We start from the raw sequence: 24,576 nt of genomic DNA on the forward strand, positions 1-24,576 counted from the left end.
CTGATCTCTGTAACTTGCAGACAAACCCAGTTCTTAACTAACACAAATGCCTCAGGGATGAAGGAGACAACTGGCAGAGGATCCATCTTGGGCATAGGAGTCCCAGAATGTTCCTCCAGGATATGACTCTGCAGAGGTCTACTGACCTGGGAAGCCTTTGCTCAGGAAGTTCTAGAACAATGAGAGAGCATTACACAGGCTGACTGTCACAGTCATCCATATGGCCAAGATATGCCTCCAACGTTGTCCCTTACCCTGATTTTAACCTGGAGGTGTGTCCCCCTGAGAACTAGTTTTGTTTCAGTTATGGCGAGGCATTCAGGTCTATTAAATGGTGATATTGTGTCTGACTGACCTAACTTGGCTTTACTCCTTTTCTTGTTACAAGGGACCAGGTGGGAGAAGAGGGAAGCTGAATAAACCCATGCCTTTAGTTAACTAATTAGTTAGTTAACTCATTAAATAATGATTCTGTGCCTACTATGTTCCAAACATTGTGTTAAGTGTTGGCAATATAATGATGAATGTGACAGACACTCCCTCTGTCTTATGATCTAGAGTCGGGACAATATTGTTAGTCTATTAAATGCTTGCTAGGAGCCAGGTACTGTATTAGGTACATCATACACACCATCCTACGTAATCTTCATGACAAAACTGTGAGGTAAATATTACTAGCCTTTTTAAAAGAGACTTAAAAATAAAAATGAGTATCAGAGAGATTTTGTCATAAATATGTTACTACTGCTGGTAAGTGGGGGGAGTTGGGATTCTACCTGACTTCAAGGGTCATCGTCCTAACCAACTTGGAAACCCCCCAATGTACCCAATGGCTCTGTTTCTGTTAGGGAATATATGAACCCCACATGCCCCAGTACTGGCTTAATGAGTGCTAGGAGTAGAAAATCTGGAGACTGGTGATTCTAGAGTTAAACACATTTGAAATTATATAATTTCTAGAGCAGAAACAGATTGGTGCTCAATCTTAGGGATGGTCTAAATGATCATCCTAAAAGGACAGTGAGTGATGGAGTTTGGGGAAATAATGCAATCAAAAGCATAAGCTCTTTGAGGTTATGAGCTGTGTCTTATTTCTGTATTCTCAGCACCTGAAACAATGCTTGGTACATGGGAGGTACTCAACACGTGTTGAATTGAATGAATTGATTCCAGACTCATGGGCTAGGGGTAGGAGTTCCAGGTTCCCATTTACACCAAATATTTATTGAACGCCTATAATATTCCAGATGCATAGTAGGTGTTGGATCAGTAGGGGATCTGATCCATGCCCTTAGGAAGTTCATTACCTCATCACATCTCTTTAGTCCTCAGAATTAGAGGATTAGATATCATATTGTAGATATCATGACAGATAGTATGTGTACTAAGCATCATTTCACAGCTGATGGTCATTGATGATGCCCAAACCACCCCATGGATCCCCAGGCCAGATGAAATCCAGGGGTTGGTTTTAGATAAGAATATGTGCCTGGGTCTCAGAATCTTGGATGGTGATTCTCTTTAGTGCTTCACATGTGATGATGGTCTGGCTCCTTGATGAGGAACCTTAGCATGTGGCAGAGGAAGGGTGCATAATACCGACAACAATAACAACGGTATTTATTGGTTGTTTATTAAATGCTATATACTTATTAGTTATCTCATTTAATTCTTAGTCTTATGAGGAAGTCACATGCGCATTTTACAGGTAGGAAACCAAGCTTAGCTAGGCTAGAGCATTTGCCCAAGATCACACTGAGGCCATGTGGTAGAGCTGAGTCAAGCCTAGATCTACCCGACTTCAAAGCCGATGCTTCTAACTGTTGCATTAAGTTGCCCCCTTACGTGACATTCTAACTCAGCTAGGGTGCCCAAGTGGACCTGCAACATTTCAGGCTTTCCCTGGAAGGAGAGTGTGGGTTTGGGCTGAGGTGGCATTTGCCCTTTGCAGAGGGTTTGCTCAAATTCTAGGTATCCTTCAATTTTGAGACATGAGTAGATTTTTCCCTGAAGTGTTATTTGAGAATGGATCACTGATAACGTTGTAGACCTGACTCTCCAGGGTCACCTTCTTAAGAATATGGGCCCCAGCGCTCAGCTTGAATGCACTGATGGAGTCAAGGGGTCTTGTATATATTTGCTGCAGCTGCAGGATGTGGTGGTTGAGATGCCCCCTCCCATGCTGCTGATGTCTAAAAGATTACTTGTCTTCAGTAAGGAGATTTCTCCATTTCCTGTTAGGAGGCCAGAGTCATCCATTCAAGGATGCCCCGTAGTGGGTGGAGGGTTAGCACCTCGTGGAGGGTTAGCACCTCCAGCAGTGCAGGCTGATCATGTCAGAAGGGAAGTTGTTGATGGCTGGATGGCCACAACTTCCTTTATAGCAGATATTTGGTGAAGAAACTGGCTACTAGTTTCAGGTTCCTCTGAAGTTATCTTGCACCTACTTGGTGAAAAGAAAATAGTCCTGGGGATAGCATAGTGATATGGTGACATTTTCTAATTATCTGGAAGTTATCTAGATCTATGTCATCTAGAAAGCCATATTTATATATTTAAGAAACACTTATGAAACATCTACAGCAAGTCAAGTACTGTGACAAATGCTAAGGTTGCACAGAGGCAAGGAAGGGAATGTCCTCAGCTTTTACCAAGGTCACAGTATGCGGAAGACAGAGGTTGAAAAAATAATTGTGATTAAGTATTAAAACTGCTATAGTGGAGAGATATATGTTCCAAGTGCTATGAGAACCTTCTGCCTAAGAAGACTTCCTGGAGGAGGGGACATTTGACATGGATCCTAAAGGATGGATGGAGGAAGAGATAGGCACTGAGTGGGAAGGGGATGGAAAGAGGCTTCCTTGGCAGAGACTATATCATGAGGGAAGATGCCAGGACATTCAAGGTGGGAGGTGTGTTGAAAGTGACGTGATGGGTGTCCACTCTCTGTATTGCCCAGGCTCCAGCTTGTGTATCTTCTTGCTGGGCCAGTTGGAGCAAAGGACCATTTTGTTTCTGCAGCTTCTGCCAGTTTCTGCAGGAGGTGTGAGCCAGCAGCTAAGGTGGATGGGAAACATGGCACTGGGGAGCCTAAGAGATAGAAAAAGATCAGAACTAAGGGTTGAACAAGGCCAAAGCAAGAGCAGGTCAGGAAGACTGGCCATAACGACAGGTGGAGGCATAGGATGCTAAGAATAGAGGTGTGTTTCAGACCAGCCCAGGCTTGGTAATCAGACTGAGGTCAGACAAGGGCAGACAAGGCAGAATCTGTGTCAGTGACCCACAGGAACATACAGGACCCTTCCTTTCCAACATGGGACAGCACAAGGCTTTCCTGGCCAGCCCCATTTCTCAGGCACATATTCTACACCTTAAAGGGGTGGATCTCTTAGGTCTGCACTGCTCTCCTAGAATGGGGTCTGCACTCTTTATATTCTCTCAGAGACTCACATTTTACATACCTTTAAAACACATTTAGCACTTAGGGCAAATTGGGGCCAAGTTGGCTGATTCGTTCTCTGGGCTGGATGGAGACTCATTCATCAGAGTCCTTAGAAACCTTTTTTTGGAGAGCTTTCCAAGGCTAAATCTAGAAATTATCTCCCCTATGCTGCTCAAGGATCTTGACCCAGATTCTTGTGACCAATGGCATTAATTTGTGAGTCTGATGACCCCCACAGAGCGACCTCCTGTGGCTACAGACCTCCTGTGGCTCTCTGAGCACAGTTCATGGCCTGGATGAGGGTTACAGCTGTAGACCTGAATCCAGGGGATCCTGCTCTAATTGAGCGAATCTATTTAGTAGGGACAGCACAGCAGAATCAAAGGGAAGGAGGTTCAAGAATGCCACCAGCTATGCAGACACAAATGTAGAGTTTTTTTTTTTTTTGAGGAAGATTAGCCCTGAGCTAGTATCTGCCACCAGTCCTCCTCTTTTTGCTGAGGAAGACTGGCCCTGAGCTAACATCCGTGCCCATCTTCCTCTACGTTATATGTGGGATGCCTGCCACAGCATGGCTTGCCAAGCAGTGCATAGTTCCACACCCAGGATCTGAACCAGCGAACCCTGGGCCACCGAAGCCGAACATGTGAACTTAACTGCTGCACTACTGGGTGGACCCCCCAAATGTACTCTTTATCTGCTTTGTGATTGGCTCATCAGAGATGTTGTTTTCCCTTGACTTTTCAGGTAGGAGCCCATCCACCATGATGTTTTGATGATATGAGCCAGCCTTGAGAAAAACAGCTGCTTTATTCCAAAAAGGGTGTATGAAAGTATGATTATACATTTCCTGTGATTCTTTGAAAATGAAGGTGGACATATTTTTTTAATGGAGCTCAACTTTTAAAAACTTAAAGAGAAAAATCAGCTGTAAGATCCTTTTTCCGACAGAGCCCCTGGAGAACACTCTCCTAGGAAATAGCCTGCTCTAACTTTGTCTGCTTATCGTCCATCTTCTGTTTTACAGATGATCTCTGTAAGTGACTAAGAAAAACCTCCCAACTTTTTATGTAGACTATCACTGAGATAATACTTCTCCTCAGTTTTCATCCTATTTGGAAGTGATTATCATTCATCTCCAGATGTTTTGAGATAATGTCTTTCCTTTTCCCATTTTCTATTCTTTCAAGAGATGTTTCCTCTTATTCTTGTATAATTTAACAAATTACATTACATCTTTCCTTATACTTCCTTTTTTCAATTTAAGTCTTTGCTATCTCTTTTCAAAATCTCTTTTCAATGTCTTCTCAGTGATATTGAAATTTTGGAGGTAATTCACATTACTTTCTCTTATAACGCTGAAGCATACACAAATAGTTCAAGGACACAGGAAGTTCTTGTGCACTATTTTTAAATATGCTCTAACTTTCCTGATTTCTACTTAAAAAGTATTTAAAATATAATCTTCCATTTCTCGAAAGTCTCAGAAAATGTTGATTCAACATTACTTAAATAAAATGTTTACTTCCATTAGGAATAAAGCATTGAGTAATTTCTTTTTCATTTTAAAGTATTCTTCTACTTATATTTTCAACCCAAGTCATTTTGGTTGCAGTCTGTCTCATTCTATAATATTAGAGATAATACGTTAATGTTTCTTGAAACAAAAGGTTGTATTTCTATTCTGTGGATATGTTGTTTTTCTTATAAGATGCTAATAGTTTAGGAGGAAAATTTCTGAAGAAAAGCTCCTCGGAGGAAAGTTTTATTAAATTCATCCAACATTTACTAAGCACAGAATATGTTCCTGGCTTTGAGTAAGAGAATCAAAGATGAATGTCTCCATCCTTTTCCTCAAGCAGCTTATAAGAGACACATAACCAGAGTAAGATACAAGCTCTGAGAGGATATGAGATGGAAAGGTTAATTTTAACTGAGGAAGTCAAGGAAGGTGGCATTTTAAGGGTTTAGAGAACCATGATGTGTAGGGAAGGACGTTCCAGGAAGAGTGACAGCATAAGGTGGGGAATTATACATAGGACCTGGGAGTACAATAGCCACGTGCACAATCTTGCTGGAGCACAGAGGGTGATGGGAGATCAGTTTGGGAGGCCAGGTGGGCCAGACTCTGGGAGGCCTTGGATATCATGTTAAAGAGATTGCGTTTCAATCTGGATTTGGTGAGGAACTGTAGAAGGATTTCCTGTAAGTTAGGAAAATGATCTGGTCATTCTGATGGTATTATAGAAAATGGATTAAATGAGGCTAAGGACAGAACATGCGACATGATATAAAAAGCTACTGCAAAGAGAAAGAGGTAGAGAAGTAGCATTTACTGAGCCTACTGTGTTCTCAAATCTATATTGAGCATTGTCACATGCATGATGTTAATTACAAGAGGCGACATATAAGGAGGCAGTTTGAACATGGAAGGCCGTGCCTGATGCGGCTGAAATCACCAGTGTTTACTATTTTCCTTCCATTTCTGTGTACAGGGGGCATTAGATTTTGCAGGCTCTCCCAGTTAGGCATGGCTGTCATTTCCAGGTGGAAACTTTGAAGAGCTGGTGCAGATTCTCGATGTTTTCTTCCTTGGCTACAGTGGTCCTGGGAGTATATGTGGATACAGAAGGGTCACAAAACCAAAATGGCCTATGATGCTGAGCTAGCACATGGAGGATAGTACCCCAGAGACATCCGAACCTGCAGCGGACTTTGAGTGCATGGAAGTAGACTCCTGCTGTGTTAAATCTTTGAGATTTTGGTGTGGTTTGTTACTGCAGCATAACCTACACTAGGCCTATCGTATAATAAAATTTCCTGCACTGATGGAAGTGTTCTATGTCTGTATAGTCCAGTATGGTATCCACTAGCCCCATATGGCTATTGAGAATTTGAAATGTGGCTATGTGACTGAGGGACTGAATTTTCGGTTTCATTTAGTTTTAGTTAATTTAAATTTAAAGAGGCATCTTGACTGATACTTTAAAAAACTTCCTTAACTGCTGGAGAAAACCTGCCAAAAGCCTTTCTAACTGGACAGAAAATACTGGAGATGAAGGAACCTTGAACCAAAGTGAATTAGAAAGGGACTTTTGGTTATGAAGATGTAATGTTCTGTCTTTCATAAAAGTTGAGGAAAATACTTCATTGAAGAAGCAATTGTTCAGTTTTAGAATCAGATATGTAAAAAAGATATTAAAGAATAAAATTTAATTAAATTTAAGAAAACACATACTATGTGCCCACTACCTAACAGGCGTGATGTTGGATGCTAGGGTTTCATTCATTCACATATTTGTTCACCAAAGTTTCGAATGAACCATGCACCAGGCATGTAGTCCCCAGGCCCTGGGGATACAGCAGTGAGCAAGATGGACACGAATCCCTGCCATGTGGGGCTTCCACTCTAAGCACATTGAGAAACTATAAACGAACATATAAAGGTGATGTCAGACTGTGATAAATGTCATGAATAAGAATAGCCAGCACTTATTGATCACTTCTATGTGTCGGGCACAGATCTAATTATTTTGCACATATTAATTCATGTAATCCTCATGACTACCCTCTAGCGTGGGAATTATTATTATCAATATTTTATAATGAGGAAATTGAGATACAGAGAGGTTAAGTACAAATGCAAATTACATAAAGCTTTTGCCCCTTTGGGAATTTCCAGGATGTTGTGGAAAGATGGACAACTGACGCCCTTCAGTGTGATAAGCACTATTTAGACAGAAGGGTCCTAGAGACGCTGTGTGACGAAGGAGGGCAGGGCCAGGTCTATTCGGGAGAAGTCACTAGGAAAGGCTTCGCAGAGGTGGTGGATGGAGCTAAGCCCTGAAGGCGGCGGAGGTATTTTCAAGCAGACAAAGGAGAGGCGAGGGCAGGTGTTTCAGTTGGAGGCCACACTATGTGGGAAGACACAGTTCTGTGTGGGGAGAGGGTGGAGGCCCAGGCAGGAGATTGTGGAGCATGCCGTGGTGTGGTATGCTGTACCTGAGGGGTCTGACTCTATTCGAAATCTTAGACTGTGCTAAAGGAAGGAAGGGAGGAGGGAGAGGCAGCCATTTTCCTACCACATTAGGAGCAGACAATTCTTATTATAAGGTAGTCACTACCTTCTAAGAAACAGCTTGTAACGTGAAGCTCTTGGAGAGAACGCCCCAACAAGGCTACGAGAGAAAGAGGGCAGACCCATGTCAGTTCACAAGGTCCGACAGGCAGACGGAGGCTGTTAGGGTTGCATTTGTACCTCTGAGGACACCTGATGTTAGTGGAGAAATTTCCATCAGAGGGAGACTCAGCATGTGTGAATATTTTGAATGTTGCATTGAATGGTGACATTTTAGAAGCCTATAAATGTGTGTAGCTTACAAAGTTTTAACAAAAGGGGGTACTTTGGAAGTGGGAAGTATGCCCAGAAATAAATCAAGGGCTGGTGGTTCTAGGATGTCAAGAGGAGAAGTCGGCCTGACCTGGCTTGCTGGCAGAGCAGCCCTACAGCTTTAGGGGCCACCTCCCTGCCGTTTAAACATTGATACTAACAATACCCACCTCACTGAGTTGTCCTGATGATTAAATAGGAAAGTGCTTTGTAAACTATTCAGGATCCTAGTACTTTTTTTTATCAAAAAGTTCACACAGCAAAATTGCTTTTTAAAGAAGTCGCATACCCTTGTCTTGGTCAGAGAGCTCACTAGCACCATCCCATCTAGTGGCAAAAAATAATTAACAGCACCAGTGAAGCCTGCTAAATTAACAGCACCAGTGGTAGGCTGAATAAAGGCCCCCAAAGATATTGCTGCCCTAATGCCCGGAACCTGTGAATAATGGCAAAATGCGAATATTACTTCATATGGCAAAAGATGTGATTAAGTTAAGGATATTGAGATGGGGAGAGTTTCCTGGATCATCCAGGTGGGTTCTAAATGTAACCACATATCCTTATCAGACGGAGGTGGAGGAAGATTTGATATAGAGGAGAATGTGATGTAACAGAAGCCAACAGAGATTTGAAGATGCCACCTACTGACACTGAAGATGCAGGAAGGGGCCAGGAGCCAAGGAATGTAAAGAATGCAACTCTGGAAGTTGGAAGAGGCAAGGAAATGGATTCTGTCCTGGAGCCTTCAGAGGGGGCACGCCCCCGGGAATGCCTTGACTTTAGCCTAGTGAGACCGATTTTGGACTTCTGGCCTCCAGAACCATAAGAGAATAAATTTGTATTGTTTTATGTCACTTAGTTGGTGGTAATTTTTTCATAGCAGCCATAAGAAATGGACATATTCACTAAATACTGAGGACCTACAATGTTCAAGGCATTGTGTTGGTCTGGCTGGGTCTGTAACAATGAATAAAAACAATCTGGAGCCAATTGATAGAATTGAGAAAGCTCATGTCAAAGAGATGAGAATTAAAATGAGGTTAAAAGAAAGTAAAAATAATCGCAGGTGGAGGTGGAATAGATGGTGGTGGTGAGATAGATGGGTGGGGTTCCACCAGGCAGAGGGAAGAGAACGGGCATAGTCATAAAGATGGCAAAGTGAAAGACATATTTGAAGAATAAAGCAGAGTCCCCTTTTGTTGTAACATAAGGTATTTAGATTTGGCACTAAAGGAAGATCAGGGCCGTAAGATGGAAAGCTTTGGGTGTCGACCTAAGGGATTTATATTTTTTCACTAGGCAATGGAGCACTGCTAAATGTACTTGCACAGAACAGTGACATGCATGAAGGCCTATTTATTTTACAGTGAACATATTAGGTTAGTCCTAGCTTTATGGGGGAAATTATAAATTTTGCATATTAAAATAACTGTGGTAGCTGAAAGAATTTGTGGTCAATTTTTCTGCAGTGCAAAATTTTCTTATGTATTATGATGACTCTAGTTATATTTTTAAATTCTTAAAATGTGCTTCTGCAATCAGAAAATGAGGATGAAAAAAATCTATTCAAAGTTAGATGCTTTTTCCAGAATTAAAAAGTAAGTTACTGATACTATACTTTGAAGAGAGAATCTAATTGAAGAGGTAAAGTGATAAACAACGTATTAACTCATGGACTGGGTAGCTATTCTTAATTTGACAAATGAAAGTTTCTAACGTCAAAAGTTGTTAAAAATAATGCTAACAAGCAGAAAGAAAAGACTGGCAGGTAGATAGGTGGAGTCAGAGAACTGAGAGAAGGAAATAGAATTAAAATAAAGAAGAAGTGATTAGAGTTAAGCGTGAGGAAGACCATCTTAATTACTGAAATGATGAAACAGTGGGATGTATTATTTAAGGAGATTTTACTTCTTCAAGACAAGAAAATTCCACCAGTTTTTCTCATGTAATTTGTTTGTGGCAGGCAAGATTTAGCAAACATTTTCTGAACATATACTCAGTGCCCAGAATTAGATGAGTGCAAGAGATTCCACAGTAAACAAGAGAGACAATTTCTTATGCGTGGTGGAAGATGATCCTTTAAGCAGGAAATCGTGTTCTTATATGACAAACTTCTATGTTATCTAAATAATCTGAACATGCTTTTAAGGGAGCATTGCATTCACTGTTTCATTGACCAGATGCTGGAGTTCCTCGAATGAATGTTGCCGGTGAGTGAAGAGAAGAGCAGGAAGGCTGTGCTGGTGTATAGAGGGTCAGACCAGACAGTGAACGTTTCCAACACTCAGTATTTCACCTCTCACATCTTATAAAATTGGCTATTTGCAAGTCCGACTGTATAAAGAAAAAGCTTGAAATGAGAAACATAAATAATCCACCGTAAAATATATTTGCTAGACAAATAATGGGATATTATTGTCCGGGTAACTCTTGTTGGGGAGGGGAAATCCCCCCACCCACCCTTTTATGTTTGTCTGGCTGAAATAAATTGACATGAGGCAGATTAACAGGGGAAAATCAAATTTAATTTCATATATATGGGAAATCCACATAACTATGAGAGATTCCAAAGGCAGTCAGGCAAAATGAGGTATATATGCTACTCTGAGCTAAGGAGAAGCGGGTAGGGTTCTGGGGCCTGAAAGGGAAGGGAGACAATTCACAGGAAGATGGGAAAAGCAAATGTTTGGTAAACATATGTTTGCCATGCTATGTAGAGTCACTGGAACCCAGAGAGGACTTTGGTCAAATGGGCCTTGCTCAGTTTTCCCAAGTCTACCGCACTAGCTCATACTCTGTGTAGATATCTCTCGTGATAGTATTTCTTCCTGGAACAGACTCTTTATCTAAATTCTTTTAGGTAGTTAAGTCAGAGGTAAAAGCTCATTTGTCTTTTGTTTCTTAAAAATGATCAGCCTAAAATAATCCTCATACCACAGAGACACATTTTGGGGTGACAAATTTTGCTCCCCTACACTCTAATGGAAAATAAAAAAGGTGTTTAAAAAACATTCATTACAAGATGTTTGTATTGCCTTTGAAATCACATGAAAGAAATTAGTGGTAAAAATAAACAAACTATGGGGCCAGTCTGGTAGTGTAGTGATTAAGTTTGAGTGCTCTGCTTTGACGACCTGAGGTTCATAGCTTCAGATCCCAGGCGTGGACCTATACATCACTCATCAAACCATGCTGTGGTGGCATCCCACATGCAAAATAGAGGAAGATTGGCATGGATGTTAGGTCAGGGACAATTGTCCTCAAGCAAAAACAGGAAGATTGGCAAGAGATGTTAACTCAGGGCCAACCTTCCTCACCAAAATAAATAAATAAACAAATAAATAAAATAAACAAATAAAAAAGTGGTAAAAAGAAGTAAATCAAAATTTTGAAAGATTCACCCTTGAAGACAGAGTACAAGATAAAAGAAGGAAAAAAAGCTGGTGTAGGAAAGAAGGATCATTCCTCCTTCCCAAGATAACCTCACATGTGGGAATTTATCCAAACTAATGGAACGTGCATTTGTATTATTGAGTGATTTTGAGATTAAAAGGAAATCTTTCACTAAGAGCCGATTTCTGTCTAACATAGATTTCATATCTGCTATCTAAACGTTCTTCAGGGCAGAATACGGTTCAGTTCTCCCCTTTGCCGCAGAAAACACCCCATTGCTGATTTGTATCAAAGCTCTCAATGATATGAAGGGGAGCAGAACTTATCACCCAAAATGTGGCCCTTTGACATAAGGATTATCTTGAGCTGGTTATTTTTAGGAAACAGCAGACATAGCAGAAGCTCTAAAAACCTAGTAGAAGTTACCCTTTTTTAAGAGACCTTTACACTTATAACAGAAATCTTCATTTGTAAGGGTATCTTCCTCTACGGACCAGGAAAAGAAGGATGATTAAGTCTCCAGAAACCCTTATCACTGGAGATGGCATCCACTTAAATCTATATAACAACTATACCCTTGTTTACTGTGCTTTTGCTGGTAACCTTCCATAGCTGGCCTCCCTCTCATCCCCGACTACTCCCAATATCTTTCTTTTGTCTTTTGCTGGAGATGGTATTTAAGGTGATGGGTGGCTTGGGCCATTTCAGGGAGTTACTCAGTTTTCCTAGATATCTCCCGTGTCTATAGGAGATACACGTGTTATTAAACTTCTGTTTGTTTTTCTCCTGTTAATCTGTCTCTTATTATGGGGGAGGGGTCTCAGCCAAGAACCTAGAAGGACAGAGGGAAAATTATTCTTCCTCTCCCACAGATACTTCACCAATTTCCATCAAGGGCAAACAGTCCAGTGAAAGATGGCTCAATATGGGGACAGTTGTGGCAAAGAGATCATGACTTCTTTAACTGAGAGTTTGGGCTAAATGTTCATCAATTTCTTCATAAGTCACGTTAAAAATTCTTGACTTCTAATGTCCAATTGTTCCCTTTCCTCTTCCCTAGTGTGTCCTTCAGAATGAGTTCGTGCAGATACAATAAACCCAGGGAAGGACTTCAACCCTTTCAATATCTGAACCCCTGAATCCAAGACTCACGTATGTATTATGAGCTTGCTGTTTAGCGTCATCTCTCCTATATTAACAGAAATACTGTATCAGTGTAGGCTCTACTGTCTTATTGACTGGTTTCAAAAAAATGACTCATTCTTAACACTTGCTAAAAAACAGTAAGGCAGACTTTATTTGGGACCTTTGCAATAGGTGTCGGGACTATTGCAATGGGATTTTGCAGTGGGGGAGAGAGATCGTGCTCAACTCTGAATACAACAAGGAAAAGTGATAATTTATAACCTGGGAGCAGGGTGGGAGTGAGTGGATGGAAAATTCCTAAGAGGAAGCATCAAGGGTATGGGGATTCCAGCTAAACTGACTTAAAGTGATTCTTGCTGAAGGCAGGTCAGGGTGATCAGACATCACCGGGAGGGTAGGGGATGAGGAACCCCATCAGATATTGAGAGTAATCAGATGTTGAGGGTGCGGGACTGTGTCTAAACTGGCTTAACAGGATTCTTGCTAACATTGGACAATGCAGTGACTAACATGGAAACCCAAATGTCAGAGTCTAGTTGAGAGGGAGTTCAGAGGAGCCTGATTAAACTTTAGTAAGGAGAGACTGTCGCTGGATATTGTGTGTGTGTGTGTGTGTGCGCGTGCGTGTGTGTGTTTGCATAATTTAGATCATTCCAAACACTGGCAATGCCAAAATGATAGGCATGGATTTAAAGCATCCTCAAAATGGACCAAACAACCAGCAATGGCTATGTATTAGTCAGTTGTTGGTTTAACTACAACAGAGACAAAATAACAGTGGCTTAAATAAGGTAGGAGTTAATCCTCTCCAGTATAATGCTGGGGGTCTGCTAGAGGCCAGGGCTGACAGGCAGGACAATTAGCAGTCTTTGCCACAGGCTGTAGCGGTCATTAACACTCCACTTAAAGGAGATGTTCATTCATTGTGCTTTATCATCTCGAGCTGGTGTACAACACATGCCTGAGATTCCTGTGTTAATGGTGGCATGACCCAAAATTAGTTAAAAAAAAAAAGAAAGCCGCTCTCAACTAAAGCAACACACACTGGCAGCAGTAAGTTTGCTTGCTGCTGCTCATTTATTTTCCTACCACACTAGATAAATTGTGAACTTATTAAATACCTGGTGACAAGCTAATTAATGAAGCTTAACAAGACGCAGGGCCAAATTAGCACTCAGGCTAAATGGGGTTCAAAAGCACTAATTATTAGAAGTTTTGAGTTGTGATGAAACTACTGACATGTATAAACCTTTAAATTGTATTATTAATCATATCACATTCTAATTTTAGAAACCTACACGTTCTTTCCATCATAAGTAGAGCAAAATAGGTGAAAAATTTTCTAAGTGCAAAATTTAAATTTTGATAACCAAATGACTTATTTAGAAAATTCAAACTACAAATTTCAAGATTAGTTATTCAAGATGTAATTAAGGTCGTAAACACAATTCAAATCTTAAGTGTTTCATTTGTTCTACAGGTTTGATTGTGTCTTTCCTTAAGGAACTTAAGTCTCATCTATGACCCATGATGGGGCCGGCCCGGTGGCGCAGTGGTTAAGTTCGCACGTTCCGCTTCTCGGTGGCCCGGGGTTCACCGGTTCGGATCGCGGTGCGGACATGGCACTGCTTGGCACGCCATGCTGTGGAGGCATCCCACATATAAAGTAGAGGAAGATGGGCACGATGTTAGCTCAGGGCCAGTCCTCCTCAGCAAAAAGAGGAGGACTGGCAGTAGTTAGCTCAGGGCTAATCTTCCTCCAAAACAAAACAAAACAAAACAAAAAAACGAAAAAAAAAAAGACCAATGATTCCCAATCAGCAGAATGACCTGTGGTACATTAAAAAAAAAAAAAAAAAAAATTCAAGGGTTCTACCCGTGGGGATTATGATTTTATGAGTTTGGGGAAACTTGTATTTCTAAAAAGCTCTCCAGGTGCTAGAAATCTCTGGTTTAGGTAATGTACTCAGGAGCACAGGTTTCGATACTGGCTCAACACAAGGTTGACATAAGGGAAGCCATATTGTAGAAAAGAAATAATATTGTAACTTTAAATGACTTCTGACTAACTAGCCCAGACATGCTCTGTGGATTTTGTGGTCCCTACCAGCTGCTTTAAGATGATAACTTTGCTCTTTTGAGTTGCTTAGGAATGATAACTCGTGGGCAAAGAGCCATCATCAATGACAACTGAAAGATCAGGGTATAGGGCATTGCTCCATTCTCTGATGCACATACAGTGAAACAAAGGACTATCAGGAACTAGGACCAGATGTCTGCCCCCACCCAAAGATCAGCCACCTCCCCCACCTGGAGAATAGCTCCATATATAACTGACCTGTAGTCTTTGTTCTGGGAGATGGTTCTTTTGGACTTGAGTCGGCCATCTTCTCTCTTGCTAGCAAGCTGTGACAAAGTCCTTTCTCTCCTACCTCCTTGCTTCCTGACTATTGGTGTGTCTTGTGGCGAGCAGACATCCCCCTTGGGTGGTAACAGTTTATATAACAATAATGTCTGAGAAATTTGAAATGTTAGATGATCTGGGAAGTATTTTTAGGTTATTTCCTTCATATTAAAAAAAATTATGATACTGTTACTATTTTAGCAAAAGAGGCTCTATTTACTTTTTAATGACTTTTATGAACCTGATGGCTAAAAACAGATCTCTTAGAAAATCCAGCCAACACCTAAAATGTGATATTTTTTCCTGCCGTATCTTAATTTTTAAATATGTTTAGAGAGAAGCTCTTTCAAGCTTTTGACGCCAGCTGCACTGGTTTTCACTGGCTGAGTCATTTCCCTGAAATTCGGTATTTTAAGAACTGTTAAATAAATTAAACAAGAAGACCAATAGCCTGAGGGGGCTCTAATGCTGTGGAGGCCTACATAAGCCAACCAAAGTCTAAGCTGTAAATGCCTCAAGGTTACGAATCCAAATGCTGAGGACAGCCAATCACAAACAGCCACCTAGGCCTTAAGCTACAGTCAACCAAATAATTTCCTTCTGCACTTTCTCTATGTAAGTCTTTCTGCTGGTTCTTCTCTGGCAGAGCGCTTCTAACCACTTCTGGTTTAATGCTGCCCAAGTTGAGTCAATTTTTGCTCAAATAAAAAAATTATTAATACGCCTCAGTTTATCTTCTAACAGAACACTAACTCAAGTGGACTTTGTTGAGGAACCAGGAATATAATGTCACTAACTTTTTTGAGAGTTGGTATTTCCAGTGCAGAAGAGTTCATCTTCATGACTGTCGTGCTGAGAAGTCAATGCAGGATCTTGTCTCTCTCTCTGCCAGTCATGGCAAAATACAGTCTGGGCAGGTTTCCAAGTTCAGGTGACATTCCTAAGCCAATAAGAAGTGCCCCAAATGGTTTCCAGCTTTCTCTCCAGGGGTAAGAGTTGGACCTGTTGCCATGGAGACTGACCTTTACCAGCTTGAACACATTTGCCGTTTGACACAGAGGAATAAATCACTGTGACCTGACTGTGGGCACGGGGCTGAAGGCTGATTCTCCTGGAGCATTATTGTCAGTTTGCTCAACAACTCTGCTGACTTTCTTCTTGGAACTGTGCCATGGCGTTCGTAAGAGCATGACTCAACCATGCCAGCAGTCTCAGCGAGCTCAAAGTGGCCTCAACTTGAGGATTTATAGCCTTAGCAAATACAGAGCACATTTCTTTGTTTCCTTTCAGAAATCGAGAAGTGATTCATTTTCAGTAAACAATGAGAGGATTATGGACATGTTTACCAGTCTGGAATTCAGCTTCCTCTGAATGCAATTCCTTTAGTTCCTAGGAAAGACGTTACGCATTTCAAACAGTTCTCTTTCTTCTTTAATCCACTTTCTTTCTTCCTCCATGGAAAAGATGTATAATTTAGTCTTCACTCAAATCCAAATAAGATGACTTTCAAAGGCCTTTCAGGCCCTAATGTTTGTCCTTTGCAAGAACAAGCAATGGTGATTCTGAAGAATTTAAATGCAGATGCTGTTGGCAGCCAGAGATGTTTTCCGTTGTTGAAACGCAAAGGAAAATTTTACTTTACAATTGCACTGTGCCACTCCTGACATTGATGGATCCTGTATTCACCAGAGCGGGAAAAATTAAAATATCTTACCTGCCTGCGCAGTATCGTTGGTGGTTATACAACAATAAAATATTCATCAGTCTGGTATATTCACTGTTGAAACTGACAGACCAAGTTGGACGTGGTTGAGAATGTGTGCCATGTATCATGTTCCTACTTGGTTTAGATTAGCTTTCTGTAATAACAATTGCATTCAGGAGGGCTCATATTGTCTCCATTATGAAGTCAACTCAAAGACATTAGCACTACAGTGATTGCTTCAGCAAATCTGAAATATTTTTAGCTGTTGACAAAAGGTTCAGTTTCATTATACTGAATTCCAGGATAAAACTACTGTAATAGACTTACTTTCTCAGAGTCTCATCGTTTGTATGGTCCTGGCAAATCATTATAACTTTCTAGAATTATCTGGAAATGGTCTGAAGTTAGCAGTTTTCAAGTCAGTGGGACACAGAGGCAGTTGATATTCACCTATCCATTCATTTATTAGAAATAGGTCACAGATAGCCAATTTTTGACATAAATCTTCTCATTTTGGAAAGAACGTTAGAAATAGCCTAGCTAATGTACTGTAAAAGTTCAATTCAGGTTTTGATAATGAACCCAAAAGGCATATTAACAAATGAACCTATTGCATAATATGCCAAAAAGTGAAAGTTTTATTTTCTCTTTTTCCTGCGGTATAAATAAGTTCTCCTGACGGAAACTCAGCATTAACTCAGAAAAATTCTTTTTGACTAAATACTTTTAGTTGCAGGTCACCTGTTCAACTCTCCTGGAGTTCAGAGATATCCTTAGTAGAGGAGGTGAAAGATACCCTTTTACCTTGTGATTCTGGATTTTTTAAACTACTAACTTCGTTAGACTAACAAGGTGAATAAAACTCCTTATTTTTAAATCCAGATATTTCCATCTCTTGGTAGAAGGTCCAATTTCATTATACTCAATAATGGAAGAGCTCTGGAGCCATGTAATCAAAATGGGGTTGGCATGCTTTTCCTTCCTCCTAGCAAGATCTCTATGCTCTGAAAGTAGCTGCAAAGTGAGATGAGTTTTATTTCTATTCAGTAAGGATTAGGTATCTTGACTTTCTCTTATCTTGTTTCAAATTGCGTGCTTTGATGAATTTACCCATCTACCTTGCTTTCATATCTTAACCAGAGACGTGAGTGTTAGTACGAATCTCTCTATATTGGTATTCTAATCATTAGCATTTCTTGAGTTTTGGTAATGAATTTGAGGCTACTTTGAAATTTTAGTTGTTTTAGGGAAAAGGCACTTGATGACGCAGAGTGTTTGAGAGTGCAGAATTATTCTGATCTTGTATAGTTCCAGTTTAATCCAATTTCCCAGACTTTTTCTAGCATAGTTATGCTATTTCTTGTTAACTAAAAATTACTACTCTGGTTCACTTAATAAATGTAAAACTTGGAAAACCTTGAGAGGAAACCTACTTACAGTTTACTCTTTAATACGATTTAATATTAAAATCAGGGCTGTATTTCCCAGTTTGTGTAAAGACTAATTCAACTAAATTTTCACTGCATTTGGGATATCCAAGAGGCAGAATTGCATTCAGGGTAAGCAAGAATCTAAATGTTTTAACCCTAGTAACCATCTGCCATTTCTACTTCCTAGAAAATGTCATTTCATCTAGAACTCTCTAAAGGGAAACAATTTGAAAATATTCTTTGAGCTATTGGGTCCCAAGTTCCCTCCCGGTTGTCAGCTCAGAGAAATGGTGGCCTAAGTCTTAAAAGATAATACAGTTCACTGAGCAGCAGTTCCCACTGTGGGTCATTCAGGACTCCCAGTAAACGGTGATAAGCTTAAAATAGCAGAAGAAGTGCTGTATTTTTAAGTTAAAAGTTTCATATTTGATGCCATATTTGTGTATAGTGAAATAGGATAATTACTATGCATAAGATACCAACAATAAAATCACCGCCGTTCCTTGATTTGCATACAGCTTGCAATGCACTTTTAAATATAAGCTCATTTGGATCTTTTAATATCTCCTAAATATAGTATCTAGGGTGCTACTGTCTATTTACAGTTAAGAACTTAAAAAGTTAGACAGAGGGGCCAGCCCGGTGGCGCAGCGGTTAAGTTCGCACATTCTGCTTCTTGGCGGCCTAGGGTTCGCCGGTTTGGGTCCCGGGTGCGGACATGGCACCGCTTGGCATGCCATGCTGTGGTAGGCGTCCCACATATAAAGTAGAGGAAGATGGGCATGGATGTTAGCTCAGGGCCAGTCTTCCTCAGCAAAAAGAGGAGGATTGGCAGCAGTTAGCTCAGGGCTAATCTTCCTAAAAAAAAAAATTTAGAGAGATTGACTTTCTGAAGTTTACACCACTGATAAGGAATAGCCAAGGTTCAAATCCACGTCTCCAATGCTCTGAAATGTAATAAAGATACAATAGTTTTATGAGCTCACAAAACAATGTCTGATGCACATTAGCTGTTTATTAAAGAATAGTTTCCATTCTTCTATGCCTTTTTATCTTCATGGGTAAGGGAGAAAAAAAATTTTCCTTCTACCCTTCTAGGTTCTTTGGCTGGTCTAATAATCAAATTAACATAAGAAACTAACAAGAGAAAAAATTTAATTACACATGCACGAGAGAATCAGAAGGATATGAGACCCAAGGACAAGTTGAGCAATTGAGGCTCATATGCCATCTTGAGCTGGGAATGGGTTAGCAGCCTGGGGCTTCAAAGGGACGGAGGGCAATGCACAGGACAGTAGGAAGGGCAGGTGTTTGGTAATTAGATTTGTCCTGCCATACAGAGAATGCACTCAGGTAAAATTATCTTTGGGAATAGCTCTCTCTTTGAGCCAGGCCTCCATCTAAATTCTTTTAGGTAGTCAAGGGAGAGGTAAAAGTTTTTCTTGAATCTGCTGGGTCTAGATTGCCTTCAGCTCAAAATAGTCCATATGCCAAAGTGGCACTTTTTGGGGAGGCTCATTCTGCACCTCTTTACATGTTACTCGAAATATCACAGGGATCAGGCTGGTTTTATATGAAAGGAAATGCTTTTTCCTTCTCTCTAAAGTAAAAGTTACTGTTACATAAGTAAAGCTGTAAAGGTCAATACATCCTATGTGAATTAACTGATAAACCAAAATAAACTGGGTGCAAACAGACCAATAAAAAATATATAATGAGGACCTACTATGTGTCAAGCATTGGGTGAGTTTGTGGCGATACAAAGGCGAAGAAAGCAAGGTCTCTGCCCCAAGAGGATATGGCTTTTGGACTCAGGCAGATCTGTCTTCAAATTCAGGCTCTGTAATTTACTAGCCTTGAGACACGGGCACTTTGATTACCCTCCTGATCTTTAGTTTCCGCCTCTGTAGAATAGGATGGGGGAAATCTCGAGTTCTGTATTCAGAATGGAGTTTGCATATGATTGTCTCAGTAATGATGGTGCCTGTGTGCATGGATCTGTTTCTGGGCTTTCTGTTCTTTCCCTTGGTCAGATTATCTGTATTTGTTCCAGTAATGCGCTGTCTTAATTATTATAACTTTACAATAAGAATTTATATCTGATAGAGGAGGATGCTCCAATTTCTTTTTCTTGTTCAGCAGTGTTTTGGCTTTTCTTGGCCCTTTGCTTTTCCTTATAAATTTTAGAATCAGGTTTTCAATATTCATATAAGGATTTTATTTGGGATCTGTAAGGCAATTTGGAACATTTGGCATCTTTTTTATTGAGTCTTACTATCCATGAACATGGTATATTTCTCAATTTTTTAAGATCTTCTTTAATATTTTTAACAACACTATAAATCATACATTTTTTTCTAGATTTATTTATAGGCTCTTTAAGAGTTTTTGTTGCTTTTAGAAATGGTATTATTTAAAATTTATGTTTTGTAGCTGTTGCTGATATATAAAAATTTTACTGATTTTTGTATATTGATCTAATAATGGCTCGCTACCTTGTTAAACTCTCATATTCTTCCTAATGCATTTTAAAATTTTTTCTATGTAGAAAACCATATCATTTGTGAAGAATGTTGATTTTACGTGTTTCTTTTAAATCCTTATATATTTAGTTACTTTTTTTCATGCCAGTTAGGACCCCTCAAATACAATGTTAAATAGTAGAAAGTATGGTAGGTATCCTCATCTTGATTTTAGTAGACTGATTCTAACGTTTCCATAACAGGAATAATGCTTTTTCTGGGTCATTTTATAGATCTTTAAAATCAGATAAATGCATTTAGATTTTCTAATGTTAGACCATTTTTGCACCTCTGGATTAAATTTTCTATTGATTTATAAATTAGAATTTTTGCATATATTTTCATGAATTATATTGGCCTGTAATTTCCTTTTTTTGTTCTCTCCTTGTCTGGTTTTGGTATTAGTGCTATTACTGGTCCAATGGAATAAGTTGAGGAGTATTCCTTCTTTTTTTATTTCTTGGGAGAATTTGTTTAAGATTGAAATATTCAGTTCCTTGGAGGTTGGTAGTATTTGTTTCTAAATTGTCTAGGCTCAGTGTTTTCCTTGTGGGAGAACTTAAAACTATGACTTCAATTTCTTTAATAGTTAAAGGATAATTCAGTTTTTTTCTTGTCAGTTTGGGTATGGTGTGTTTTTCTAGGAATGTGTCCATTTTGTATAAGTTTTCAAGTTTATTGGCTTAAAATTGTCTATAGAATTTCCTTATTTTCTTCTAAAATGTCTTCTGTATCCATAATTTTGTCCCATTTATCCCTTCCTAATACTATTTATTTATGCTCTTTCTCTTTTTTTCTTGAGTAGTTTTGCCTGAGGCTTTTGCTGTTTTGTTAGTCTTTTCAAAGAACAAACTTGATTTTACTGATTCTCTTGGTCATCAATATTTTTTACTTCATGAATTTATGCTGTTATCTTCTTTCCTTCTCTTTCTTTGGGTTGGTTTTATTGTTCTTTTAGTAATTTCCTAACTGGATATTTAAATCACAAGCCAATATTTATAGTATGTGAATATGATCACCACTTTTACTGCCTCCTGCAAGTTTTATACTATGTAGTGGTTTCATTATTATTTGATTCTAAAAATTTTAAATTTCTGTTAAAATTTTTTCTTGAATTCATGAAGTTATTTGTAGTGTGTTTTTAAAAGTCTCACTGTATGGACACATTCTGTTACTAATCTCTAACTTAATTGTAATATGGTCAGAGAAAATGCTTTATATAAAATTGATGTTTTGAAATCCACTGATGCCTTGTCTAGTATTTAATCAGTTGTTCTAAGTGTTCATGTGTGCATGAAAATAATGTTAATTGTCTGATTCTTCAGTGTAGAGTTTGAAATTGGTCATTTGGATTAATCTTATTAATTGTGTTCAAATATTTTATGTTATTGAGTTTTTGACTTACTAATAATTGAGGAATGTGTTTAAATCTCTGACTGTGATGATGGAGTTTTCGATTTATTCCTATAATTCTCTCAATTTTACTGTATATATTTTTTAGGCTATTTTTTTTAGGTGCATAAGCTTTAGAAAATTCCTATCTTCCTTATGAAATGAATTTTTATCATTAAATATCAATATTCTTATCATTTAATTTTTGTATTAAAGTCTGTTTTGTCTGACGTTAACATAGCTATGCCTTTTTCTGATATAGTTTTCTCTTCTTTTACTTTCAAGCTTGCTGTTTTCCTATGCATTGAGTATCTTTTTTTTTTTTTGGTTAGTAAGATTAGTCCTGAGCTAATATGTGTTGCCAATCCTCCTCTTTTTGCTTGAGGAGGATTGTTGCTGAGCTAACATCCATGCCAAGCTTCCTCTATTTTGTATGTGGGACGCCACCGCAGCATGACTTCATAAGCGGTGTGTAGGTCTACACCTGGGATCTGAACCCATGAACCCTGGGCCACCGGAGCAGAGCACACGAACTTAAGCCACTATGCCACCAGGCTGGCTCCAATTAAGAGTATCTTTTGCAAAATGCTCACACACGTATGTATATACACAATCTTACAACCTCTGTTCTTCAACTGGCAAATTAGTCTATTAATATTTATTATGATTATTCATATATTTGGAATTTTAAACTCTCTTATAGATATTTGTTGTATTTTTTTTTTTCAACTTAAAGATTGAGTTATGTGTGCTTTGTGCATTCCACTTTTCTGTCTTTTGGTTTGGAATTTATTAGTCTAGCTCTATTATTTTGCTGGTTATCCTTGAAATTTTAATGTAGTATTTAACTCCAAGTTTAAACCTACAGATTGGAGGTTTTCAAAAAAAATCTTTTTTTTTTTTTAAAGCGTGGCACCTGAGCTAACATCTGTTGCCAATCTTCTTTTTTTCTCTTCTTCTTCTTCTCCCAAAAGTTCCCCAGTACATAGTTGTATATCCTAGTTGTGAGTGCCTCTGGTTGTGCTATGTGGGATGCTGCCTCAGCATGGCCTGATGAGTGGTGCCGTGTCCCTGCCCAGGATCCGAACCAGAGAAACCCTGGGCCACCAAAGTGGAGTGTGTGAACTTAACCACTTGTCCATGGGGCCGGGCCCAAAAGAAATCTTTATGATAGTGTTTGATTTTGGATTTTCCAAGGAAAAATTCCTACAACACAGAGGATATTTTCATTGTTTTCTCTCCATCCATATCACTAGAATTCTCCTTGTAGGACACAAGAAGGGACCAGAGGACTAAGAGTTAATTAGTTTCATAGGGGTAAAGCAGCCTGAGAAAAGGTGGCGAGGTTGTAGACATAAGGTAGAAAAGGCATTAGAGGGAGAATACTATGGAGTTTGAAGAGAGAAGGAATGAATTTGGGAACAAGGGTTTATCCAAGTGGGGCAGTTCCTAAAGTCCTATGAAATGAGACCTTTCTCCTTGTATACAAGTGAGTGGAGGAATAAGACTAGGGTAACAAAGCATAGTTCTCTATCCCATGATCCCAACCCAGTTCTGTTTGTCTTTGAAAAACTCCCTAAGCTCTACAGGAGAGAACAACTTGAACCTTCATCATGGTACCAGTTAATAAGATGGGGTCAAGAGCAGGTAAGGAGAAGCTTCTCCCTTCATGGTTATCAGTAGACAGAATTAGGACTCTTGCTGTGTGTTGCAGAGAAGTGAGGAGCAAATATCTGCAAACGATGATCCCATTAAAAAACAGTTTCCAAAGTTTCTGTTCCCCAGAGGAGCACCCTATAGCATGACAAAGGAAGAATCCTCTCCACTGGCTTACATAGGTACAGTATTGTACAGTATTTCACGATAAGCGTTATGGTGGGAGAAATACGAGTGCAATGGGAAGGGCTTACTGAGGAAGTCATGTTCATGCCACGTCTTATCATAACGAAGAGTTATCCAGATGGAGCGCTGCCATAGATGAGGAGCTCTCATGGGCACAGAGAACACATTGTGAAGTCTTAAAGGTGAGAGAGAATGCGGTATTCTTGAGGGACTGAAAGAAGTTTAATGTGGATCATAGTGAGCAAGGAAGGGAGTTGCCTGAGACGAGGCTAAAAAAGTAGACAGGGGCCAAATGCCCTTATAAACCATGTCATAGGTTTGGATTTAATCCTATGGGAAATAAAAAGCCACTATAGTTTCTTATGTGTTTTGTTTTAACAGGTAAGTGACATTATCTAGTCTGCATTTTTGAAAATGCATTCTGGCTGCTGTGTGGATTGGAAATAGGCAGGGAGAATGGTTACAATGTCCGTTGTAATAATCCAAGTGAACAATGACGGTGGCTTGGACAAGGGTTGAGATGAAGGGGAAAATGAACAGATTTGGGAGATATTTAGAAGGTAGATTAACTGTGCTTGGTGACGCCTGCCTAAGGGAAGAGAGGAAGAGGAAGGAGTCCAGAATGGCTCTTAGGTTTCTGGATTGATTAGCCATAGTGCTGCTTCTCAAACCAGGGAACCTGGGAAGGGGAACAAGTTTGACAGAGTGGGTAGGGGACAAAGACAACGAGCCCAGTGTTATACAAGTTGAGTTGAGGAGAGAGAGCCAAGTAGAAATGTCTAGGCATGCTCCCACTTCAGGACTTTTGCTGTTGCCTCTACCTGGAACACTCTTCCCACAGATATCCACGTAGCTCACTTTCTCACCTTTGTCAGGCGTCACTTTCCGAGTGAGGCTTTCTCCAACCATC

At 39.6% G+C, this 24,576-nt stretch overlaps 1 long non-coding RNA gene across 3 annotated transcripts in view; it reads left to right on the forward strand.

Annotated features, from left to right (window-relative positions):
* LOC139083406 (uncharacterized) overlaps window positions 1–24,576 on the forward strand; it is a 347,719-nt gene that overhangs the window by 278,675 nt on the left and 44,468 nt on the right. For all 3 annotated transcript variants that reach the window (XR_011540101.1, XR_011540103.1, XR_011540102.1), the window contains one exon: window positions 12,286–12,377. This is a non-coding gene — a long non-coding RNA (uncharacterized lncRNA). The remainder of the gene's footprint in view (window positions 1–12,285; window positions 12,378–24,576) is intronic.

This window comes from Equus przewalskii, chromosome 5, assembly GCF_037783145.1.
Source record: "Equus przewalskii isolate Varuska chromosome 5, EquPr2, whole genome shotgun sequence".
In the NCBI taxonomy this organism is placed as follows: domain Eukaryota; kingdom Metazoa; phylum Chordata; class Mammalia; order Perissodactyla; family Equidae; genus Equus; species Equus przewalskii.